Raw genomic sequence first — 24,054 nt, 5'->3', positions numbered from 1 at the left:
GGGAATGGGTTTGTTCTTAGGACAGGATCTCTCCAGAGAAAATTTTGGTAAACTCTGAAGCAAAAGTATGAGAATTTGATGTCTTCCCCACAGATGCTGGAATGACAGGAACCAAGGGATGTGACAACCAGGTAGCTCAGAAGCAGCTGTCTGTGGCACTAACCTCAACAGGGATCCCTTTACTTCATATGTTGAGGGGGTGGAATTTAGGTCCCTCAAGCCCATTCATCTTCTGCCCTTCTTAAGCTGCTGTCAAATGCCCACTTTTGGTCTGAGTTACCTGGTGACCTGCTGCACAGAAGTGCAGAATTGATTTTCAGAAGGGGCTGCAGTAGCCAAGCTGACACAGGCTTTGCCTTCTCCCCGTGTCACTCCCACTGTTTGTTCTCCCTCCACAATTGCTGGATCTGTGGGTGGAACACCCTTGACCCAGACAGCGGGTTTGGGAGGACAGGGAGATGCTGATGGGTCATTTTTCTGCTGCCTGGCAGCTCAGTGAAGTTGCAACCTTCCATTTAGAGAGTCAGGGGAGATGTTAAGCACACAGAAAATCAGAGTCTTCATTTCAAACCAAGCTGCCCATGTCTGACCTTACTCTGACACTGGAACCAAAGCCACCCACAAATGAACACATGGTGAGCTTTCCCATCACCACTTCTGTGAGTGAGTCCACTGAAGCCACCAACCAGTTTCCAGCCAGCCCAAAAGGCTTATTTTAAATGCTATATTGTTCACTTACTCAGCAAAAGTATTTTGAGAGGAAAACACACCAAAATAGAAAGTTGTATGAAGAGTATTGCATACCATGCTTGATGGCAGAGCAGATCATTTACCCCTTAAGACAATTCCCCAGAACTGGGATTGTTAACAAGCTTAATTACCAACCCCATTCTTAATGCTTTTCTTTCCCATTTCCAGGTGGCATAGTTTTCACCCTGTGACTTGAAAGAGCCACACAGCCACAGAGTTTACGTCCACATGATTAGTTTTCCAGTTGGACCAATATGAAAGTTCTAATTTATCATTCAAATCTGAGAAAAAAAAATTCAAACCTTTAGGTCAGGCTAGGGAGAATAGCACTACACATCATTCAGGGTTTATCACTGGTATATTTGCTATTTTCAACAGATAAAATTGAAATAAGTACATTTCCCTGTACTGGTTGAGGAACGAACTCTCTACAGGTTCACAGAAAAGAATACAACACTCAGTGACTGCACTGAGACTTAATTAAACGTTTCAGGATGGCATCTGCACCCTGACTTCAGAGCTGAACTTCCACTGAGAGATCACCACAGGCAAAACCTCCAGAAGTGGTATTGCTGGCAGGAAAACATCATACAAGGCCTGTATTGAATATTGAGTAACGCTCTCATTTAAACACAAAATCTTTTCATTTTTCATGTTATCGTTTCACAAAATCACTCTTCACTTGCTGAGTAGGAGGTCTAAGCAGAGCTGTAACTGGCTCCAGCGCAGCAATTGTTTAGCTCCTACCAGCTATTCAAAACCAAGCACAGTCATTTAAGTGACTTCCAGTTAGATCTCACATATATTAATAAATACATGGAGTAAATTCAGTACAAAATTAGGTGAAGGCAAATCTTACGGTCAGTTATTTCTCAGAATGCTCAAGGTTAATGAAATCAAGCAGACATTTGCAGAAATCATAACATTCAGGGGCTTTAGGAACTCATTACTCACAGTTGTAATCCATTTTCCTAATCCAGTGAATGGTATTGAGCAATAAAACATTTTGGTCATCTGCTGCAAAACTGTTTCCTAAGTGATTGTTTTATTCACTGACACTGCAACAACTGAAGTAATGCACAATTAAATTAAACTATTTTTGGCCTGGCATAACCAGCATAATTTGGGATATTTCCCATTTTTAACAAGTGAATTATAATATACATTGTAGGAATATGTATCTGAAAGCACTATACACTTCTGCATTTAACACCCCAGAAAGTATAGACTATTTGTAATAATACCAGTAGATTTTCTGCAATACAGTGCTGACATTTTATTGAGAAGATGCTTGGGTTTTATTATCCATACACTGGCAAAATTAGAGGTTATGCTCACAAAACAAGTTTCCTTCTCCATAATTTGATCACAAGGCTTTCCCTTGCACTGTAGCACGCTCTCCCCAGGACATGAGGCTTTTGTAATGCTGCCTCACCCCCATTTCCCCTGACAAGCCCTGAATTCATTTTCATGTTACAATCAAGTTCACAGAGGAGAAAGAACTCACAGGTATTTAGGTGCAGCAATTGTCTTGAATATTTGAATCTCTCTCTGGGTCTGAATAGAGGGGAGACAACTCATTAGCAGAGATCCTGATGGAAAAGCTGTAACACAGCAGCTCCTAGAGGTTACCAGCTGGTTGGTACTTACAAATCTTCGACAGCAAAGGCAACCACTGGTCCCAGTCCAGCAGGCAGGGAGGGTGAGGAGGGACAGGAGTTGTTACACAGGGAAGGAAGAGGAAGGGCAAGGAGGCAGTGCAGTGGGATATGGATATCATGGGGGTGGCTTAGAGTCAGAGCCAGACAACAAATGCAAAAGAATGTTCTCTTTTGTACATGAGGGGAAACACAACATGGTAGTGCTGGGGACACTGTGGCATCAGAATTCAGGGACCCAGCACAAGGCCTGTAGGTAGCCCTATGTCAGAAACTGCTTTTCTGGTTTATCCAAGTGTTTACGTAAATTAACAGTTCTCTCAATCTAACATACTGAGAATAAACCACAGATAAAAGACACAAAATAAATAGAACTACTACTAAAATATTCTTAATGGTTCTCTCATGAGCTGAAAGACAACAATATGATTGGTGATAGGTAAAACCTGGATAGAGCTTCAGAAAGCTCTTAGATTTGGTTTCAATGCAGAAGATTTCTGCTTAGCTTCAGTTTGGAGCACTCTGTTATCTTGTTTAGATTTTGTTTAGACAGGTTTACCCATCCCTAATGACTGATATATTTGCCTAATTAGCCTTTTAGCCCTTCACTGAGAATTTACTTGATGTAGGTCTTGTGAAAAATCTACAATAAGATCAGAACCCCAACAAAATACACTGCATTACCTGCTTCTTCCCCCATCAGCTTTGACGGTATTCCTAAGTACCAATTGTTTTCAGCTTATACTCAAAAGGAATAAACAAAGGAAAACAAGCCAAAAAAAGCCAAAACAAAAGAACAGAAACAAACCCCATCACTGCTCATCAAGACTAAGCAAAGGAGAAAACTGCTGAGCAGCAGCTGCCACAAAGAGGGAACCCAGAGAGGAAACTGCCAAGACCTTTTAAAGTCTCCTTCTCTAGGAAGATTCATCTCTTCTCTCATAGCCATTTTTTTCAGTCTTTTAAACTGCAAATAACTGCATGGCTTTTTATCACTATATTTTCATCTATATGTCCTTTCCTAGAGAAGCTGTCGAAAGGTTTACCTGAAGAAAAATCTTTGCAAGCAGAGCAGTGCCATGGCTGCCTTGAAAACCAGTCCTGCCCAAACACAGCCCTGAACAGAGACACCAAATCCAAAATTGGTGGATTTAAACACAGCACCTGTGCCTGAAGTTCTCCTTCACAGTCCTTAAATATGTTCAGGTGACAACACTGAAGCCACTATAGGAGAAATGTTGCTGTTTACATCCTCGTTGCTTTCTCTTAAAAAAAAAAAAGGCACAATGATGGTACCTGGTAGACTTAGGTCACTTTGCCAGCATGGCTAACCAAGTTATATATATAAATTATATTATATATACGGTATAATTCATTCTATTTTAGCTAATGAAGGTTTAAATCAACTTCCAATAAACCACTCACAGCTCAAAGCTGGTCAGGAAATTCAGTAAGCGTCCTTAAAAAAAAATAAAATCTTAAAAAAAATACATATACACAAACACACATAAAGTCAAGAAATGTTCTGGGAATGTTAAAAGTGCAAAATACAGTGTTGAAGAGAAGAAATGCCAGGAGAGCTGATGACAAAACCTATTGCATCATTCCCGGGGTCCAAGCCCACACAGCCACCCCTGGCCTGGCAGGGCCTGGAGCAGCACATGTCCTGCCAGCAGAAAGCTCCACACTTTGAAGGCCCAAGATGTTTATTTTCAAATACTAAGGTTTAATCCTTGTTATGTCCAACAGCTGGGTCAAAACCTATTTACTGGAATGACTGAAGTCAAAGAGGAATCGTGATTGTGTGACCTTCCAAAACAGAACTCATATGGCTCCAGCAACACACACTGAGGCACAGAAGGTGTTACCAAAGCACAGTTATTCGATATTCTCTTATAAATAAACACCATCATAAGATAATGGCTGTATTTGTACAGTCTTTCTTCATCTCATTTTCAAAAGTGTCAGCTTACATAAATACATACTACTTTTAAAAAAAATTAAGTTACCTCTATAAAAATACCCAGTTCTGTCTCCAACATATATTTTAGGTGTTCTCCTTTCTCTATCATCTACTGGCCATACAAAATAAGCACCTTTAACTTGGATTTTGACAGTTGTTTCCTATTTTAAAATTAAATTTCTAGTTAAATCTTCAGAAACACAAAAAAAGAGATTTTTTTACGGGAAAATAAGAAGCAAATTAAAACACGAGATGAAATGCAACAGTGGAAGTACATGGAGCACACTATGCTGCTTGAACTCTCAAGAACTGTCTGATTTAGCTGAAGCAACCCAAGGGTTTTCCACAGAATATAAATAAAATTAAGATCAAAGAGAAGAGGAAAGATTCACCTACTACCTCTGTAAGAAACTGTATTCTGAGCATGAAACCAAGGAGGACCAAAAAAAAAAAATCATAAATTGCAAATAGTTTCTCTGTTTCATGGGCTGAGTGAAGACAAATGAGAACAGCCCTGAGAGGCAGCTCTGCTGAATGGAAAAGGGGAAAGGAGGAAGAAAATGACACCAGTTCAAAGTACTAAAAAAACCTCAACCAAACGCAGGAATTTCTCAGATTACATTAATGTTGACTGCGAATTTAAAAAAACTAACAACACAATGGATGTATTATGATCACATATTTTATATAGCCTGCAGTCCTAAATTTGCATGGAATTAAATGTCTCATCTGGAGAATGGTCTAATAGTCCATTGTAATTTGCTTAGTTTATTTTCCATGGGTTTTGTCCCATGGTTGAAATGTGTGAGGTGGTTACACTGTTTTCTCCAGAAAATACTGTTAGAAAGAAGTAACTCTAAAAGAAGTACCTGCTGGCCAGCTCACCTGTGTTTTAAAAATAATAAGAATTTTTTTCCCTTTACTAGATACGTGTTACATGTCTCCAAATATTCAGAAAAAGGAAAAAGCCAAGAGCAGATACATGAAAAGGCTTGGATTGACTTTGAATGGAATGTCAAGCTTTGGAGTATCTTTACTTGCAGAGAAGTAATACCTATAAGCACATATCTAAATTATTTATCACAGTTCTATTTAACAAAAAAAAAAAAAAAAAAAGGTTCAATCAACTGCTTTAAAAGGAAAAGTGAAACTAAGGAGCTCTTCAGGACCTGAAACAAAGTGCACAAATGAAAAGAAACTTCTAAAAATTCCAAATGCATCTCAAGATGAAAACTCTACTTCTTGGGTAGCAATCACTTCATCTCCATTCCCTCTCTCAGCATTCTGAAGTCTGGTAGGTCTGTGTTTTATCTTCACATCCTGTACTACCAGAGTGTGTTCTGTTCTTGGCCCAACATGAGCCTTCTTCTTTCTGTTTCTTGATACATATTTACAGACAATATTTAATAATAATAAAAATAATAACAGACTTAATAATAATAACAGACTTAATAATAATAAAATTAAAAATACATAGACTGCACATGTCACACAATCAAACTACACTTCTCAAACACAGCATAGTGAGGCTTGCAACAATATTCAAACAGGCACCATCCATTCGAAAACAAGTCACTTTACAAACTGCAATAATTATTATGGAATATCTGCAGTTAAAGTCAATGGACTCTATTAATGGAGAAAGACTTGAAACAGAGTTTTTCTTAGGAAGAACAAGGAATGAATGCCAGCTGTGTTATTTCTCTTAAATCTGGAGATAAACCTAAAAGACAGACAGAATTAGTTCCCTCTATCTTCCTTCAGTTTCTTTAATGTGGAATTTTTTTTTATGAATAACCTACAAATCTTTCACTCAGAATTATTTTGGCTATTTTAGACCAGATGCACCCAACACATAAATGTGCACTGCTTCATTAAGTGTAGCTCTACCAGAAAGAAATAATTTAGGTTAAAATACTGTAAAACAGACATGATTGAAAAAATGTGCCACGACAAACAGTAAATGACACAGTTGCAGATACATGAAAATAAAGTCTGAAATGCTTTAAATAGACCTAATAAAAAATTCATATCAAAATAAACAATTTAATAAATTCAGGTTTGAGGGTTTTCCTTTAACCTCTGAATATTTTACTGCTCATGATTTTAATTACTATGTAGGACACTGCCAACTGCTGTCACCGATATCTATCCCTATGTAGCAAATATTACTTCTCAAAATCTAGATAATGTATCTCAGAATGAATGAATATTTTGGGGAGGCCATGGGGTTAATGGGATCTCTTAAGAAAAAGACTCTGACCCAGCTTATATTTAGGATTTCCACTTTTACACAGCTTTGGGAACATTTTCTCTGGAACAGAACAGAATAAAAATGTTTAGTTTGGAAAAGCCCTCTAAGATCATCAAGTCCAACTGCTAACCCAGCACAGCCATGTCCACCACCCAGCCATGTCCCCATGTGCCACATCCAGACAGTTTTTGAAAATGCCCAGGAATGGTGACTCCATCATTCCCTGGGGAGCCTGTGCCAACGCTTGACAACCCTTTCAGTGAAAACCTTTTTGCAAATCTCCAATCTAAACCTCCCCTGGTGCCACTTGAGGCCTTTTCTTTTTGTCCTGTCACTTATTACCTGGGAGCAGAGTTCGACCCCCCCCAGCTCCTCCCTCCTGTCAGGGAGTTGTACAGAGTGAGAAGGTCCCCCCTGGGCCTCCTTTTCTCCAGCTCCCTCAGCTGCTCCTGATCAGACCTGTGCTCCAGACCCTTCCCCAGCTCCATTCCCTTCTCTGGACACGCTCCAGCCCCTCAATGACAAGAAAGTGTATAAGGGGCCAAATTGCCAGCCCAGGACTGGAAGATGCTCAGCAGATGCCCAGCAGCAGGGGCAAGGCATGCCTGGTCACTGCTGCATCTTAATGCTGCGCAGCAGGTGCCTTGCCTTCTTTGCCCACCTGGGCACATTTGTTCAGCTTTGTCACCAGCACCCCCAGGTCCTTTTCCAGCTTTCCAGCTGCTCATCCACTAGCCTGGGTCTGCAGGGAGCTGTTGTGATCCAAGTGCAGGACCCGGCACTTGGCCTTAAAATCACAGAATCACAGAATCAACCAGGTTGGAAAAGACCTCCGAGATCATCAAGTCCAACCCTTGATCCAACACTGCCACAGTTCCCAGACCATGGCCCTGATGCCACATCCAGTCTCTTTTTAAACACCTCCAGGGGTAGTGAAGCCACCACCTCCCTGGGTAGCCCATTCCAATGGCTGATTACTCTCTTCATAAAAAATTTCTTCTTAATATCCAAGCTGAACTTCCCTGGTAGAGCCTAAGACCGAGCCCTCTAGTCCTGCTGCTGGTTGCGTGGGAGAAGAGACCAACCCCACCTGGCTACAACCTTTCAGGGAGCTGAGGAGAGTGAGGAGGTCTCTCCTGAGTGTCCTCTTCTCCAGGTTGAACAACCCCAGCTCCCTCAGCCTCTCCTCACAGCACTTGTGCTTGAGTTTGTGCTCACTGAACTTCACACAACTGGCCTCAGCTACTGATCCAGTCTGTCCAGCAGATCTGTGCAAGGAAAATTACCCAGCCTCTCAAATTAAATATCCCCCTCTAGAGAAATGCACTGATGACAGCTCTTAGTCAGAACATCACAACTCACAGGCCTTCAGGTACCAGCAGTTCTCCTCACACAACCTGTACCTGACACTAATCCTGAAATTCAGTTCTGCTGGATTTTATGCATGTGCACCCCAGCGAAGGGCACCAGGGAACCTCACCCAACACCACCAACACCAGTGCCTTAGAGAATGGTGCACAGCACCAGCTGCTTCCTTAGAGTCACTGCAGGGACCCCACCAACTCCCAACAACACACACTTAAAAATATTCTTTGCACAACACCAGCAAACAATTCTGCAGCATCATGCCAGGACACTTCCCCTTGATTAGAAACATTTGCTCAAATGAGGTTGAGTTGCAACCAAGTACATTACCTTGCGTTAGGGAATGATTCATCCAGACAGATTTTAATTAAAAAATTAATATTTTGTGCCTAAGATAGTATTTAATGTTCTAGACCAAGTGAGATTTTAGCCAGAATCCTAGGCAGCACTGCACTTTCCATGCCTTGATTATTCAAATATCAAGTCCTTGTCAAAATAAATTTGAAAAAAGCTATTTAAGAAGCATCAGTTTTTAAAGGATTAATATACTGATTATGTGTAATGATGGCTCAACCACTAAAGATCAGGTTCTATTTTGCCTATTTAAAAATAGGTGGATTTATCAGTCCTTTCTAGTTGTAAGCAATATGTTTGGAAGATCTGAATATGCAAAAATCTGTTGCTGCAATTAAGTTGAGATGAAGGACAGACTCTAATCATGTCGAAAATAACAGGTATATTCATAAAGGCTGGAATGCATCCAAAAGTTCAGTGGTAAGACAACTATTACAGTCCACATGAGAAGAGGCAAAATATTGTTATGGCAAATTGCATTAAATTATCCTTTTATGTTTCTTTCTCTGCAGGTGGATGTTCTACCTAAAAATACCAAACCTATCAGGCCAAATCTTTGTTTTGGAAGAATTTTCAAAATCTAGTAACCAGTATTTGCAGGAAACACTAATAATTTCCATTTAATGTTTTTTTACACATGTCCAATTGCACCTGGCATCTCCCTCTGTTCCCATCCTGAGGAACCCGTGCCTGTCAACAGCACATAATTCAGGGACAAGTACTTGCACATCACTGTTATCTCCAAGATGCAGGACTATGAAAATATTTCATTTGCAAAGTGTCTTCAGCCATCTCTTGAACCACTCTCTTGCTGCATTCTCCTGATGAAATTATCCCTCCTCATCTCCCCAGCCCTGTACACGTACTCAAGGACATCCTGAAAATGTGGAGCAGCACTAATGCAGCACCATGCTCACAAACCTTCCTTTATATAGGGCTGCACGTTCAGTTGGGGAACCAACAATTCACTTGGATTTCAGGGAGAACTGTATGTGTTTCGAAACCAAGGGGATCATTTTTTTTCGTTTGCTGCATGATAAAATTCCTGTCCAGAACTCTCATTTGTGAAGGAAGATGGAATAAACAACACCAGCCTACATCTCCCTCTTGTTGTTTCTGGCTGGTTTGCATTTTGAGGAAGAAATTCAGTAATTCAGGCCCCCCCATTCTGTCCCACTGGCTTTGAAGATGACCACGAGCACTGGCCTGTGGCATCCCTTCTCCTGGGCCCTGCACCTCCCTCCCTCTTCAGCAGCACTTGCAAAAAACAGACTGGAAACAGCTTTATCGCCAGCAAGACCTTCAGCACAGACACAGCCTGCATGAGTCACAGTGTCCTTGCAGTGCTCTTGCTCACATCATTTGGCACAGCAGCTTAAATCTCCAGCAGGAAAGTCCTGGGATGCGATGGCTGCACATCTGACGAGGGCTCTGAGCTCAGCCCTCACCAGTCACAGCAAAGGCATCTTCATCAGCAAGGCTGAAAAACTCAGCTGGGCAGCAAGGATTTCTTACCTGTGCATTTCCCCCACAAAACTCATCAATCTACAGCGACTCCAAACCACTGAAGAGCATTAGCAAGCTCTACTCTGTCATTCCTACACACTGGGAAAGGCTTTATTCAACTATTCCCAGAAAAATCTAAGTGCAGTAAGAAAATCGTGATTTTTGCCAGAACTACCAATTTTAGTGATTTTAATATGAAAATAAATCTTACCTATAAGTTTTCTACCATTGGAGATTAATTGCATAAATAAATGGGTTAATATTGAAACCAGAGGAAAAAACGAGGGTTTGTTTCGCTTCTTTTGTTCTGTTCAATCTTCAAGGTATTAGACAAAAATAAGAAAAGTTCTTGGTAATCTTAAATCTGATTTACTTGGAAATGAAGTATTTTTGAAAACCACTGTCAACCACTTTCAGCCACCACTGAAGTCATTGGACAGGTCAGTTCTGCAAACTGCATGTAACAATTTAATGAACATGGAGAAAGAACTGCATTTAAGGCTATTTCTGGAAAATGGCTTTTGATTGTGGTTTTTAGAGTGAACACAGGGTGGACTGAAATTGTATTTCAGCTTTGTGAACGCTATTTGAAACATTTAACAAGAATTCTTGACCCTTATTACCACATATTTTTTAAAAAGGTTCTTTCCTGTCTAATAAGATGATTGATAAAGTGCATTTCTAGTCACAAAGTAACATATTTGGGGTGTTTAAATGTTCCCAGTTCTAAGAATCGGTTCTGCAGTAAAACATCTCTTCCATCGATGAACAGGAATTTGTTCACAGTGCAGACCAGCTGGGTAATGCTTGTACCACCACAGTTTGTGCATGAATTTTCCCTGGGGAAATAGATAGATTTCTAGTCATCTATTGCTTCCTTTTGAACTGCACATAAGGGATTTATAAAAAGGATTTTTTCAGGCATGTCATCAGTCAGAGAGCTTTGGAGACAAACATTAGGTTCTCAAAAAATATTTTTACACTACTACTTGGACACTCACAAAAGCAATCACTTCCTCTTGCCAACTCTCAGATTATTATGCAATATACCCAAGCTTTTACATTCATTCAGCATACACAACTGTGGTTCAATTTGGCACATTTTTTGGTTTTAAATGTGAATAAGAATGCTTCAAAGAATAAAAATGAGTTGGGAAATATTTATACGAGAAGCTGAGTATGGATTAAAATTGCTTGGCTTCAAAAGTAAAATTAGATGATGTTTAATTTAGTTTATTTATGAAGTTGCATTTGTTCAATTTAAATACGTAATCTCCTTTGAGAGAGTTCAGCTTTGCAAAATGATAATCTGTTCCTATATTTCTATTAGTTGTGATTTATTCTGATTCAGTCCTTTGTTCAAAAATGCTAATGAAAGCAGATGATGCTGAAGAAGATCAACAAGGAACAACAACCAATACATCCATCGGTCTGAAAAGCAGGGAAAGACTGCACGACACAGTCAGGCAAGAAATCCAAGACAAAAGATTCCTAGGGAGACACTGGTTATGGAGAAACCCAAGCCCGGGGACTCAGCTGCCAGGCTGAACTAGCACGACCTTAATTCTCAATAACTCATCTCAAAAAGTCTTGCAAAGACACACAGCAAATTACCTTTCTCCTGTGGGTATATATTTAAGAGAGATGAAGTGCTAAAAATCAACCTTGCTGGGCTCTGACGACGAGGCTCCAGGGAGACAAACCCCTGCCTGAGGCTTTGGGGACGTGCGGGTTGCACGGAGAGATGAAGGACAGGGTGACAGCAGCTGTGCTGCTCCCCACGTGTGCTGAGAAGGCACCAAAGAGATTGTCAAATCAGACATTCAGGCTTTGCAGTTGCTTTGTTTCCCTCTCACTGCTCGTTTGTGTGTTTACTTTACTCCTTGGGTAAGATCATCAAGGCTCCCAGGGTGGCTGTAGGGTGGGGCCAGAGCTGTGCCATAAAACCCTTCTCCCAAGTCCAGCATCGCAGGCTCCTACAGCTGGAGCCAGAAACTCCTGTCACAAACATCCCTGAGGATTGCCAGAGTCAGGACTTCAGTTTGCAGCAAGACAAACAATACAATTTGCCACCAATACCAGAGACCCTCAGAAACACCTTAACTACAGCAAGATTTTTCCCATCCTCTAAGCAGATCAAAAAACCTCCTAACCAATGCCACTGGTCTCCAAATTTTTTTTCTTGGGAGGCTATTTCTCATGGACACACACAGAACATTGCACCTTCTGTCTTTCCCATGGAAGCTGCTCAGTCTTCACTGTAAGTCATATAATAATAGGTTAAGGGGAGGGAATCCCTATTTCTACACTTCTATTCGATTTGCTATCCTCACAAAGAGGTGAGAAAGAGCAGGATCCACTCCCTCTTCCTTCCAAAACTGAACTAAAAATAGCTTCATCCAGCCCTTATGGGCACCACCACAGATGTTTTGTGCTGTTTGGCTTAATGGAGTAGGTGGTTCATTCCAGAGTCTGTTCAACCTTTTGCAGGAATGAATTCCATAGCTCCCGAGAAATTTTTATCTCGAGCAACTACAAGTGTTCCCACATTTGTTTTCTTATTGCTGTGGTGGAACTTGGTTGCTACAAAAAAAAAAAAAGTGGAGTCATGGGAGAGAAAGTCAAATCCATATAAAATTTTGAATTAGCCAAGGCCTCAAGCTTTGAGGCTCTCTGTTCGCTAGAGAATGAACACAAAAAGCAGACCAACATGGTTCTGTGCTACTCCTGAGGGTAACTCCTGAATAGAAATATCTGGCAGCTGGTAGGAAAGTTTCTAAAGAACTGGCTGTAAGGTCAAACAAGAATTACTGAGGAAGGGAGTGGATCTTGTGTGTGGGAGGGAGCACAAAATTGGTATTGTTTTCAAGTGAACCACTGAAAGATTAACTTTGAATGGAATTCAACTACATAGTAAACTGAACAACAAAAAGGATTTTATAACAACTGCTTTCTACTTGGATGCTTTTAGAGATGTACCTGTACATATATGTATACATACATGCACACATACACGTATTTTCTTTTCCCTGTGGAAGGATTTATCCCTTCCCTGATCCAGCAATGGTCAGAGCTCTGCTCAAGCACAGTGAAAACTGCCCTAATTGCAGGACTGGTTTGCAGTTTCCAGTGTCAGTGGTGGTGCTTTCAGCACTGAGTGTACACTTCGATTTGCTCACCTCTGTCACAACCCCTGGGTCCTGCTCTGCCTAAAGAGAGCAGGGTTGGGCCCTCTGGTTCACCTCATGTGATAAATCCAGCACAGAGGCTTTCCAGAGAATCCTCTTCAATTCCCCTTGAATTGAGGAGGATCTCAGCAGTGAGCTCAGAGGTGCCATCTCCCAGCATATTTCTGGTTACTTTAACATTTCGCAGAATTCTAATTCAGATTTATTTTAAATATTACAATTATTCTTCTCTCAAGGTCTGGCAATTAAAGCTCTAAAAGTGCTGCTACTTACCTTATTGATAATGAAAAATTCAACATGTCCTGTATCTGCAGCTTTCATCTGCTCCAGATAAGATAAAGCAGGGGAACAAGATTTCCTGAGAAGGAGGCTGGACCTGATTAAGAAATGATATTCTGTTTTTTCTCTAACAAGTGGGGAAAAAAATCCTAAAAAAATACTTTCCTAGCAGTATTTTTAAAGAAACCCTCTTAACCCAAAAGAAGATATGTAAATGAGGCTTGTATGTTAAGACCTCATGCACTCAATTTTAATTCTTAAAAAGGTTCAAGCAAAAAACGCTTCAGATGTCTTCCATTTTCTGTTTCATTTCTTTCCATCCCCAGTTCTGGTATCAGAATCATGTTTTCAGATTAAAACTTCTAAGTGTACTTCTAAACTAGAAAAAGGAGGACAAGGGCAGGGAAGAGGACACTTAATTTATTATCTTTTCACATTACAGTTACAGGGAACCTTAATGATATACCAAGCTATAAACCCTATAGCTGGTACTGTATTAATCATCTGTCTACATGAGGACTCAGATAAATATATAATCCTATTTCTGCATTGCAGATTTTACATGTCCCTCCTTCAGATTGCTGGTTCTTTTTTCATTATTTTGTAAACACTGCTGGAGGGCAGGATCCATAACAAGGTAGGGAATGGCATACTAACTCTAGTTGCTTAAATTGAGCAGCTATATTAAGATTCATAAGAAGATAACCAAAGAAATAGGCAGCAATTCAAGCTTTGCAGCAAAGAGCAGGTTTTTTTAACAGTTTGAGCACACTTTGTCTCTATCCACACGTTCTCCCTTCCCCAAGGTCAAGCCTGTTGCCAGCCCCAGGCAGCAGCTGGCCCACCCAGGCTCCCCCCAGCTTGGGCACGAGCCAGGTGCCACCTGCACATCCTAAGAACTTCATTTGTGACAGGCTCCAGTGGTCCCTATCCCTGTCACCTATTGTTACATCACATAGTCCTGGAAAAAGACACACTCTCTTCTTGCATCTTCCCATTTCAGCCCAAGCATGTCAATAAATCCCACCCCTCCACATTCTACACCTCTCTCTGATATTTAGGCACTACCCAGAACAGACAGACATACCCAGTCCTATTTTGGAGGAACCAAAATGGGATTTAAAATCAAATGAAGAGAAGATTCTGCAAACAGTGGTGCAAGCACATCAACAGAGTGCCCTGAGGACTAACAGCTCCCCACATAAACTTGGGAATAAAACATCATCACTCAAACCTCTATGCCCTAAAGGGGAATTCTTGATGCTGCAATAGAAATATCAGGGCAGTCCTTTTGTGTTCTTTCTGGCCAACCCAAGACACACCAGGCAGCCCCCTCTGACTTGCCCCTCTGTGACAAGGGACGTGTCCTGCTCCTTGCAAAATGATGCAGCGTGGGGATGAGAGAGGCACCAAACTTAGTAAGAACCAAAGAAAATAACCTGTAAAACTAAGAGCTTGTCTCCAGGCCTATACAGAAAGCTGGGAGATGCATTGCATGGAAATTCAGCATATCATTACTTCTGTAATCCTCCTGCTCCAATGGTTTGTTTTCGTGGCATTTTCAGCCATCTTATTCAGCAATGCTGATTTAGCACTACCATTTTATCCTGCAGTTCTCTGCATAACAATCACCACTACAGCATTACAGAGGCAACTAGTCCTACCATAATGCAAATGTCCTCCTTGGGTACTGCAACAATTTGCATTGCATCTAGGAAGCCGTGTGCAATTCTTCTTCAAATGTCCCAGGTTAGCTGAACTACTCATAAATAGGTATTGCTTGAAGCACTGGGGGAGGGAGGATGACAATCTCATTTCATTGTGGAGAGCAACACGAAGTCATTATTTCATTGTAATTGCATTTCACCGGTCCCTTAATATCAAACATCATTTTGATATATTTTTAGAACAACATGTGAAATCTTCCTTGCAGTTCAAGCACAGGGAAGGAACACAGTAAGCACGCAGGGTAAATTAAATAGCTGCCCTCAGCCAGGGCAAGAGTTTCTTCTCAAACTGACTTACAAAGGACACAAATCAATGCTGCCTGCTGACATTTGGGATTGCACATTTCCCAAGGAGACTGGAACAGTTTATTGGGAACACTGTTCTCTTCTAATTACCTGTGTGACACAAGGTGTACCATTCTGAAAGACAAGTTGTAACAGTAGCAGCGTATTTTCATTGTGCTTCATCAGCACCAGTGCTGGTGTCAAGGTTAGTGAGATGCTGAGCACGACCATTACAATGTATTCATCCATCCCATATATTGCACATGCCAAAACAAAGAGCCCCCACACCTCTGGGAAGTGTCACTCTTTTCTCAAGGTCCACCAGTGCACAGAAAGCTACTGCACAAAGACTGTGGATGGCACTATCTGTGTCTGAAAGGTCATGGCTGAGGCAGTCAAGGGAACAGGAATGGAGATCCTCACCATTCCCACTTACGGAGAAGTGTGGTACGGTCAGAGGTGAAAAACATTGCAATGCAGAATGCAGCAGATAATTGGGTGTGCAGGAGGGTGTAAATATACCCCAAAATGTTCCACTCTCATGCATAAACCTGCTCCTTGCTGTTTGCAGCTTGGCTGGGCTGCTTGCAAGTTTTGATAATACCTGGAACTAAATAACAGTGGAGCATGGAATTAGTGAAGAGTGATGAGACAGCACCACCAAAGAGGCTGATCCCGTGCTGTGTTCCTGCCCAGACTACGGAGATTTGGGAAACCGAGCCCCCTTGAGTTCCAGAAGGAAGAAGAGGTTGAACAAATGGGTTCCCAAAGAAGTGGACTCTCAGAAAAGGAGACCAGGGCTGACCAGTGCAGACTGGACAAAAGGCCCTGGAAGTAAAGGGAGATCCTGGAATTCTGAGATGCATGGAGACAAACACCAGAGATGCCTGGGACAGCTTGTGGGTGAGATCAAGTAGGGTAAAAGCTCTAGACTTGTTGGATCTTGAATGAACCTCAGTATCCAAGCCCAGTAGGGGCTGTCATTCCCTGCCTCACCTGTGGCAGCTGGTGGGAATTGTCTATCAGACTTTAGCTGAGTTATACAGAGGGAGGAATCCTTGAAGGCATTTAAAATGTTGTATCTAAACTGAGGTACAAAGTCTACACTGAATTGTGCTGTGGAGCACTTCTCTAAGTAAAAGTCTTCTCAGATGAAGTGCCTGTATGAGGAGTGTCATTTACTCCAAATGCCTAACTCATTTCCAGAGGTCAGGATGTGGGAAGGTCGGTGAACTGGACAGGCAATGACTACAGAAATAGCTCTTTGCCCAACATCTACCAGATAAGCATCTTCCCTATCCTGTTTCCTCATTCTGTGCGACAGATTTTTCAGCAAGATCCAAATCAGATTGGACTAAATCTCATTTTATTTTTAATTCATTTCATATGGTTTTATTTTTAACTCGCTTTAATTGAAATGCAGTGAACGAAATTATCAATTGAAATTACTTCATCAGCTGTGAGTCTTCATTTTTAATATATAAAATAAGCTCTTAGTAAATCTGAATCACTGACTTTTCTGTTTCCTCCTCAAACTCTAGGATGCTGATGCAATGTGCTGGGTACTCAGCATTGCAACTTCCACACTCTTAACCATAAACACACTCAGGATATTGACTATTTTTTTGGCATTTGGTGATAACACAGTTCTGGGCTAAATCTTGAAACTGCAGTTCCAGGTCTAATCCTCTCCTGCCAAGTAATTTCTCTCAATGCAATAGCCAAGTGCCTTATGAATGACCTGGATGATACAATGAGCACCTTGTGCAAGTCCCCAGGTGATATGAAATGGGGAGGTGTGGTTGGCATCACCAGGTGGTTGAGCTGCCTCCCAGAGGGACCACAGAGGGTGGAGCAATGGGCCAACCTCAGGATGTCCAGCAAAGGGAAGTGCAAACTTCTGTCCCTGGGGGCCAGCCAGCTGGGAAGGAGCTCTGCAGAAAAGGCTTTGGGATTCCTGGTGGACCCAAAGTTGACCATGAGCCAGCAATGTGTCCTCACAGCAAAGGGCTCCTGGGCTGCCTCAGGAGCTTCCCCTTCCCTCAGCACTGCTCTGTGCTCTGCTGGGCTCCCAGGACAAGAGAGACATGGACTTCCTGGAGCGAGTCCAGGGAAGGGATGCAAAGGTGACAAAAGCACTGGAGCACCTGGCCTGCAGGGAGGAGGTTACAGAAGCTGGGACTGTTCAGCCTGGAGAAGAGAAAGCCCAGGGGGACCTTGTATAAACACCTGATGGAGGAGGGAAAGAAGATGGAGCCAGACTCTTCTCAGTGGTGCCGAGCGAAAGGCAAAAAGGCAACGAGAGCAAACAAACGTGGAAAATTGAGTTTAAAGATGAGAAAAATGTGACAGTGGTCAAACACTGGCACAGGTTACCTAGAGAGGTGGTGAAGTCTCCATCCTTGGAGATAATTAAAACCTGACTGGACACAGCCCTGAGGGACCTGCCATAGGTGACTCCACTTTGGGCAGGAGGGGTTGGACTCCAGAGGTGCCTGCCAACCTCAGCTGTTCCGTGGCTCTGAAAGGAGCTGGCCTCTCCACCCATTTCACCCTCACCATGTGTGGAGAGGAGACAAAGGGTAAAAAATGCACAAAATCTTTCACATAAATCACAATCCTCCCCATCAGTCCTGTTCTAGGCTTTCCTGTTAACTGCTTCTAGGATTCTCTGAGAGACTGGTGCATAGTCCTGAGATGCTTTAACTGTGCAATCAACATTTTAAAAACAGAGAAAAATATATTACCAGCAGAGTGAACCTGTTCACAAATGATGTGGTAGAAGGGAAGTATTTTGTAACTTGGTTACCATTTCTCAACTCTGCAAACTGTGATATCTAAGCAGGCATTCCACAGCCCTTCTGAGTCTCCATATTTCACTCATCTGCAGTGCTATGAAGGAACATGTCCTGCGTTTTTCAGTGCTGGCAGCCTCTTCAAATTATTTTCCTTATTTTGGGCCATTTTTAAACACCCTTCATTCCCAGCCCTTCCCTTATAAATCGATTCTTTTTCTTCAGTTGTAAATCTCCAGTTTCAAGGCAAAAAATAAGACCACATATCAAGAAAAATAACGTTAAAAGCATGCTTTTTTTTCCCCCTAAACATGAGTAAAACCAGTAAAACTTCAACCCAAAATCCCACAGCCCTTAAAGCTGTGCCGTATGTTTGTTTCCTACAAAAGGGCACCAAACTTTAAAAGAAAGATTACAATGAAATGCTATTAATCCTCTTCAACACTTTAGGTACGAAATTAAAGCCTATATATTTATATAATCTACATAAGCCTTATATATCATTTATAAATGGAATATAAAGAATTCCAGCATAGAAAGCATATGTAGGAAGAAATCCTGTCCTCTTATGCAACCGTTCCACTAAGGATGAATTACCTTCGAACGCGACGGATAGAGGGGGGATAGAGAGGGATAAATTCTACAGAGCCTCCCAGAGCTGAGCATCCCTGCTGGGCATCATCCAGCCCTGGCAAGTGGAATGTGAGCTGAGGTTCCCCGGACTGCAGGTGCTGCAGAGGCTCGGGAACTATCCCGGTCACACAGAGCTCTGTTGCTCCATTTGCAACTGAGCCCTTCTGCCAGGGAGCCTCCATTCAGAGCAGAGTCATCCCTGCCTCACCCAGGGAAGAATCCCAGTGGAAGCATGAGAGAGAGGCTGTCTGGAGCTTCAGCAACACATTTTAACGTATGAATTCGGCAAAAAAAAACCCCTCTCTGGGAGCAGATGATTCAATCCTTGGCGCTTTTTTAACCCCTTTTTTTTCAACTGACGTACTAAAATTATTCAGAGACGTGTCATTGTAATCGGGGTTGGGGGGGTTGTTGTTTGATCAGATAATGTATAATATGAATGTAATTAATCAGCCAGAAAGGCACAACAATACTTGCTAAATTCCAGTGAACTGTAATATCCTTCTTTGTCTCTCCTTGAAAACATAATGAAAAACCTGGCAAAAGGCAAGCTTATTTTTGACAAGGTTTCACAGACTGGTTAACCAAATAAACCACTTTTTTTCCCTTCAGAACCTTATTTTAGGTCCAACCCGTAAAAGTATTTACATTTATTAAAGGAGGTGTGTTGAATTTCCAGAACTACCAGCTGCTGGAGTCCTACTGCAGTGTAATGGGGTTTCAGTGAGTGGGAGAGTTACAAGGTCACGACTTCTACATTTATTGCAAAATGTACCAAGGAATTACTACATACCCAACTGACATTTGACAATATGAACTGCAGGATGAAAATAAAAAAAAAGCAAAGACACTCGTAACGTTCTTATGGATTAGCAGAATATATGCTCACATTTGCAGTATTCAGACAGGAATATATATATATATATATATTTAGCCTGATTCAAAAAATGTTGCATCCCAAATCCAACAGCACTGGAAAAGATAAGCTGTATATTTTAAATGCTGGGGGAAGATGAAACAGGAAAAAATTATCCTTCAAAGCTGTTTCCTAGATACATGATATGAAATTTTAAAGAAAAAAGCACTCACAAAAGTGACTTCATGGAAGCTCTTAACAGTATGATACCTAGTTCATCATTACCACGTCTTCTGGAACCTGGAATCCTACTGAGAAGCATGAAACTCTTCCAAGCTGCTTCAATATATATGCATGCAACCTTTTTATATATGCAGAAAGCATGAGAAGTATCAGGCAGTTTTGATTTGCAACAATAAAAAAAAAATCACCTTTTTCATGAAAATTAATGTATATTTACCATTAATGTGGGCCAAAATCAATTCTCCACAGAAAGGAAGGCAGATGTACAAAAAGGCTGAAAAGGGGGCACAGAGACACACACACAAAAAAAAAAAAAAAAGGAAAAAACTTCATGCTGCATTGCTATACACAACTTATCTACAAGCCTTATTTTATCGCTTATTCACAAACTTAGTCATTTTAGAAGCACTACAGAGAATATATGAAACAGTTCTTCACAGGTAGCAATTTCAATTAAAATGAGAGGAACATGAACAAAGTAAAACCTGTATGTGATCAAAGACCTGCTGGATACCTGAGTCAAACAGTTATTTCAGAGCAAGGTACAAGAGCTAGTCATGCATATGGATGACCTCTCACAAATTAAATGCTAATCAGGAATGCATCTCAGCATTAAAAAAAAAACGTGGACTATGAAGTAGATCTGCAATCCTTTTTCTGAGCGAAGACTAGCAATAAACCTTCATTATCAGTTTCATGCCACATACATGTAATATTAACCTCGAATCCCGGCAATAAAAGCCCAATTTCCCCATATGGAGCGTGCCAGCTATTTCCAGACATCCCAACTTGTGTAATATCTCTGCAATCCTTCAGCAGAGCCCCTCGCTGAATGCAAGCAGGAGGTCAAAGGACCCGAAGTCCTAAGGAGCACGCAGCTCTTGGGATGTAAAATGAGCAGTCTGACCATGAAAGAAGAGACCTTCCCCTTCAGCCCCTTCAATACTCACCTTCCAGAAGGTATGGGAAGCACCGGGCTAAGCATCTGCTCCTGGCTGCCTCCGTGCTCTAGGACTGCCTACAGCCATCGCCTCAGCAGCCCTGGGAACCGACGTGGAATGCACAGGGAACTGCCCCGGCTTGGATAGGACAACTTAAAGTCGGGAAATGGGAGGCTGGGGAAGAGCTCGGTGCTGCCCGGAGCGGGGCAGATGAGCTGCCAGCGCCGCAGGCGGGGATCAAACGCACAGAATCTCCCTTTACATAATCGGAAATGACTCCTGTAATCTTATGTTTTCTCTTAAAGCGTCGGATGCTTCATGAACAGCCAAAAGCTTTTCCATGCGGCATTCAGGGGATTTAGGGCTGATTCTTCTTTAAATAAAAAATAAAAAAAAAAAATAAAAGTCTATCTGTCAGAATTCTTAGTTATTGTACCTCAGAAAGCCTTTCCCCACCTTGCCATAGGAAACGTCATACATGCTTAAAAGGAATTGCAGAAAATTCCCGGTTTCTTCCACAGTATTTTCTAATCCATCTCAATAGAAAGGCAATGTTTGGGGTATTTAACCTGTGTGCCCTTTACTTTCCAACAAACACATTGAAAAACCATAAGCAGCTCTATACAGAAACCCAGTTGAGGATTACAGATCTTCCCGACATGAAATACCTTTGTCTATCATAAGAGACGTTAAACTTAAAAAAATACAACACTCAAACTGCACTGCTCACATTTTAGTGTCTTTTCTGCACCTCACTTCTGGAAAAAAAAAAAAGGCACATCCGATTCTTACCAGCAATGATAAAAGCAAAATCCCATCCACGTGTTTTCCTCATCACTAAAGCACCGATTTAATCAAAATCAAGCCCATATGCTTCAAAAAAACAAGATCATGCTGAATTTTCAACCTACCGAAGCCCAGCGAACGCTTTCTGATGCAAGAGTGCCTTTTAGCTATGCAGTTTCTCTTTGACCTTACAGAATAATCTACACGAGTTGCAGCATTACCTTTGCAGAGACTCCCAGGGCATGAACCAAAACCTAATGCATCACTCAGACTCCATCCACACCATTCCCCCCATCAGCTTGGCGTCTTCCCCCGCGCCCCCCCACCCAAGCCAGCAAAATCGCCCAATAAACAAGCTCAGAGCGGAAAGGGGGGAAAGATCTTTATTGAATCATCACCGTATTTCCCATGCGGGATGTCGCTACTTATTGGCTTAAGGTATCTCGGCCAATCCACCGCCGTTTTGGGGCTTTTACCCGGCGGAGGCGTCAGGGCTCAGGCATCGCGCGGGGCGGGAGCGGAGCGGCGGCGCGGAGCCCCTCTGCAGACTTGACACACCGCGGGGCCGGGAGGAGAGCGCGGGCCGCCGCAGCATTCCCCTGGCACCGCCCGCTGCCCCCACCGCCCGCTCCCGCGGCACGCCCCCTCCTACGGACACGGGCCCCGCTCCCACGGCACTGGCCCCGCTCCTACCGGCACGCCCGCTCCCACAGCACGCCCGCACGCCACGCCACGCACGGCACGGCCCCGCTCCCACAGCACGGCCCGCATGCTCCCACGCACGGCCCCGACGTCCATCGGCACGCGCCCCGCTTCCACAGCACGGCCCCGCTCCTACAGCACGGCCCCGCTCCTACAGCACGCCCCGCTCGGCCACGGCCCCCGCTCCGGCACGGGCCCTGCTCCACGGCACGCCCCACAACGGGCCCCCGGCCGGGAGAGCCGCCTCCGGGAGGGGGGCAAACGGGCTGAGCCACCATGTTGTTTGTTTGTGATTTTTTTAATACTTCCCTCGGGAGAATGACAAAAACGGAAGATGGCAAGCTACCAGGGATATGCCGCTCGGCTGGGGAGCGGGAGAAAGCTTCAAGGACAAGGGGCTGTCAAGTCCTGTCGCTGTCGTTTGGGGAGGGAGATGAAAGGTTGGATGGGAAGAGGGGCCTGGGAAGGAGGGGAGCGGCGCATCCCTGCACCCCCCGAGCAGGCGCAGGATGCGGCGGGGGCTTAAACCCCGCAGTGCCCGATCACTGATTCCACCCTGACAGCAACGGCAACATGTCCGTGTTGCAAATTGCTTCATAATCACCTTCTGCAAAGATAACAGCTTGCTCTCTTTTCCCTTGCTCTCTTTCTGTTTATGGAAGAACAATGTTGATTCTAATGAAAATAGCAAAAAAAAAAAAAAAAAAAAAAAGTCCTTGCAGGGCTGTGGCATTTGTGCTGTTTGTGTGTTTGTGTCCCTGCCATGCCTTCCAGAAAGCCAAAACCATACAGGAGGAACACACTAAATAGCCCCCTGTTTAGTTTGGTCTGGTCACATCAGTATATGCTGTAGAACCATACAAACACCACAAACATGCCAGAGCAATTCTCTGCTCTTCTCTGCCTTTTTCCTTCCAGCCTTACACTTTGAGGAATCACTGCATTTTATTTAGAGCTCCTTCTCTGAGTTATTATGTACCTGTCAGTTTGAATTCTTAGCACATCCAGAATTCAGAAATGTAAAAGGCTATTTCAATGGAATAACATGTTATGGCACTGCAAAAGAAACCCAAGTCCTAAAAATAAGACAGAAACATCAGCTTTACAAAGCATAACATTTTCTGTGTATTTTCTTTTTTTTTCAAAGCAAACTGAGGTCATTACATGTACCATGTCCAAACAGCAACTTCAAATTCGTTCCCTCAAACCACTGAGTCCCGATAGTGACTAAACACAGGAAAATATCAGGGTTTTGGTAAATAATGCATAAAACAGTACAGATAAAAGTTGGGATCTGTTCTGTAGCATCCTAGGACAGCAGTGGCTCATGACTTCACTCTGCCTTGGACAGAGTGGGCAGTTGCAAGCGAGCACACCTCCCTGAGCAATAATAGGAGTAGCTGTGCTGATGCTCTGTCATCCTGCCTTACTCGCTGCTCAGAATATCAATTCAGCCAGTTAAACCAAAAGTCTGCACTGCACCAAAATGGAAGCTATTTAAAAAAAAAAAAAAAAAAAAAAAAGAGCTAGGACCATTGATCAGGAGTTTTATCTATGCTGATCAATATTTTTTTAATGAAGTAAAATGTAAATTTGGACTAGGATCAATGCAGATTTTTCTCATGTGAGACTGCCTTTATCATTAGGAAGCTACAGGCAATTACATGCATGCCAGGACAGTAGATGCAGTGACTTTGGGTTATATTAAGCAGAGAGACGTGTCCCCTTTTCCTTAGCAAGCCTCCAGTACAAGCTGCAGCTGTAAGGAG

At 42.5% G+C, this 24,054-nt stretch overlaps 1 protein-coding gene across 6 annotated transcripts in view; it reads right to left on the bottom strand.

Annotated features, from left to right (window-relative positions):
• ATP2B2 (ATPase plasma membrane Ca2+ transporting 2) overlaps positions 1-24,054 on the bottom strand; it is a 360,194-nt gene that overhangs the window by 216,609 nt on the left and 119,531 nt on the right. The window contains exon 1 of one of the 6 annotated variants that reach the window (XM_029964651.1): positions 21,805-21,892. The exons of 1 other annotated variant lie outside the window; for it this stretch is intronic. The gene's annotated coding sequence lies outside the window, so the exon portion shown is untranslated. 4 more of the 6 variants (XM_018084876.2, XM_018084877.2, XM_018084875.2 and 1 more) reach the window with 4 other exon arrangements.

Source organism: Manacus vitellinus, unplaced genomic scaffold (assembly GCF_001715985.3).
Source record: "Manacus vitellinus isolate BGI_N305 unplaced genomic scaffold, ASM171598v3 scaffold_77_pilon, whole genome shotgun sequence".
Taxonomy (NCBI): Eukaryota; Metazoa; Chordata; class Aves; order Passeriformes; family Pipridae; genus Manacus; species Manacus vitellinus.
This window is presented reverse-complemented; position numbering and strand designations above follow the sequence as displayed.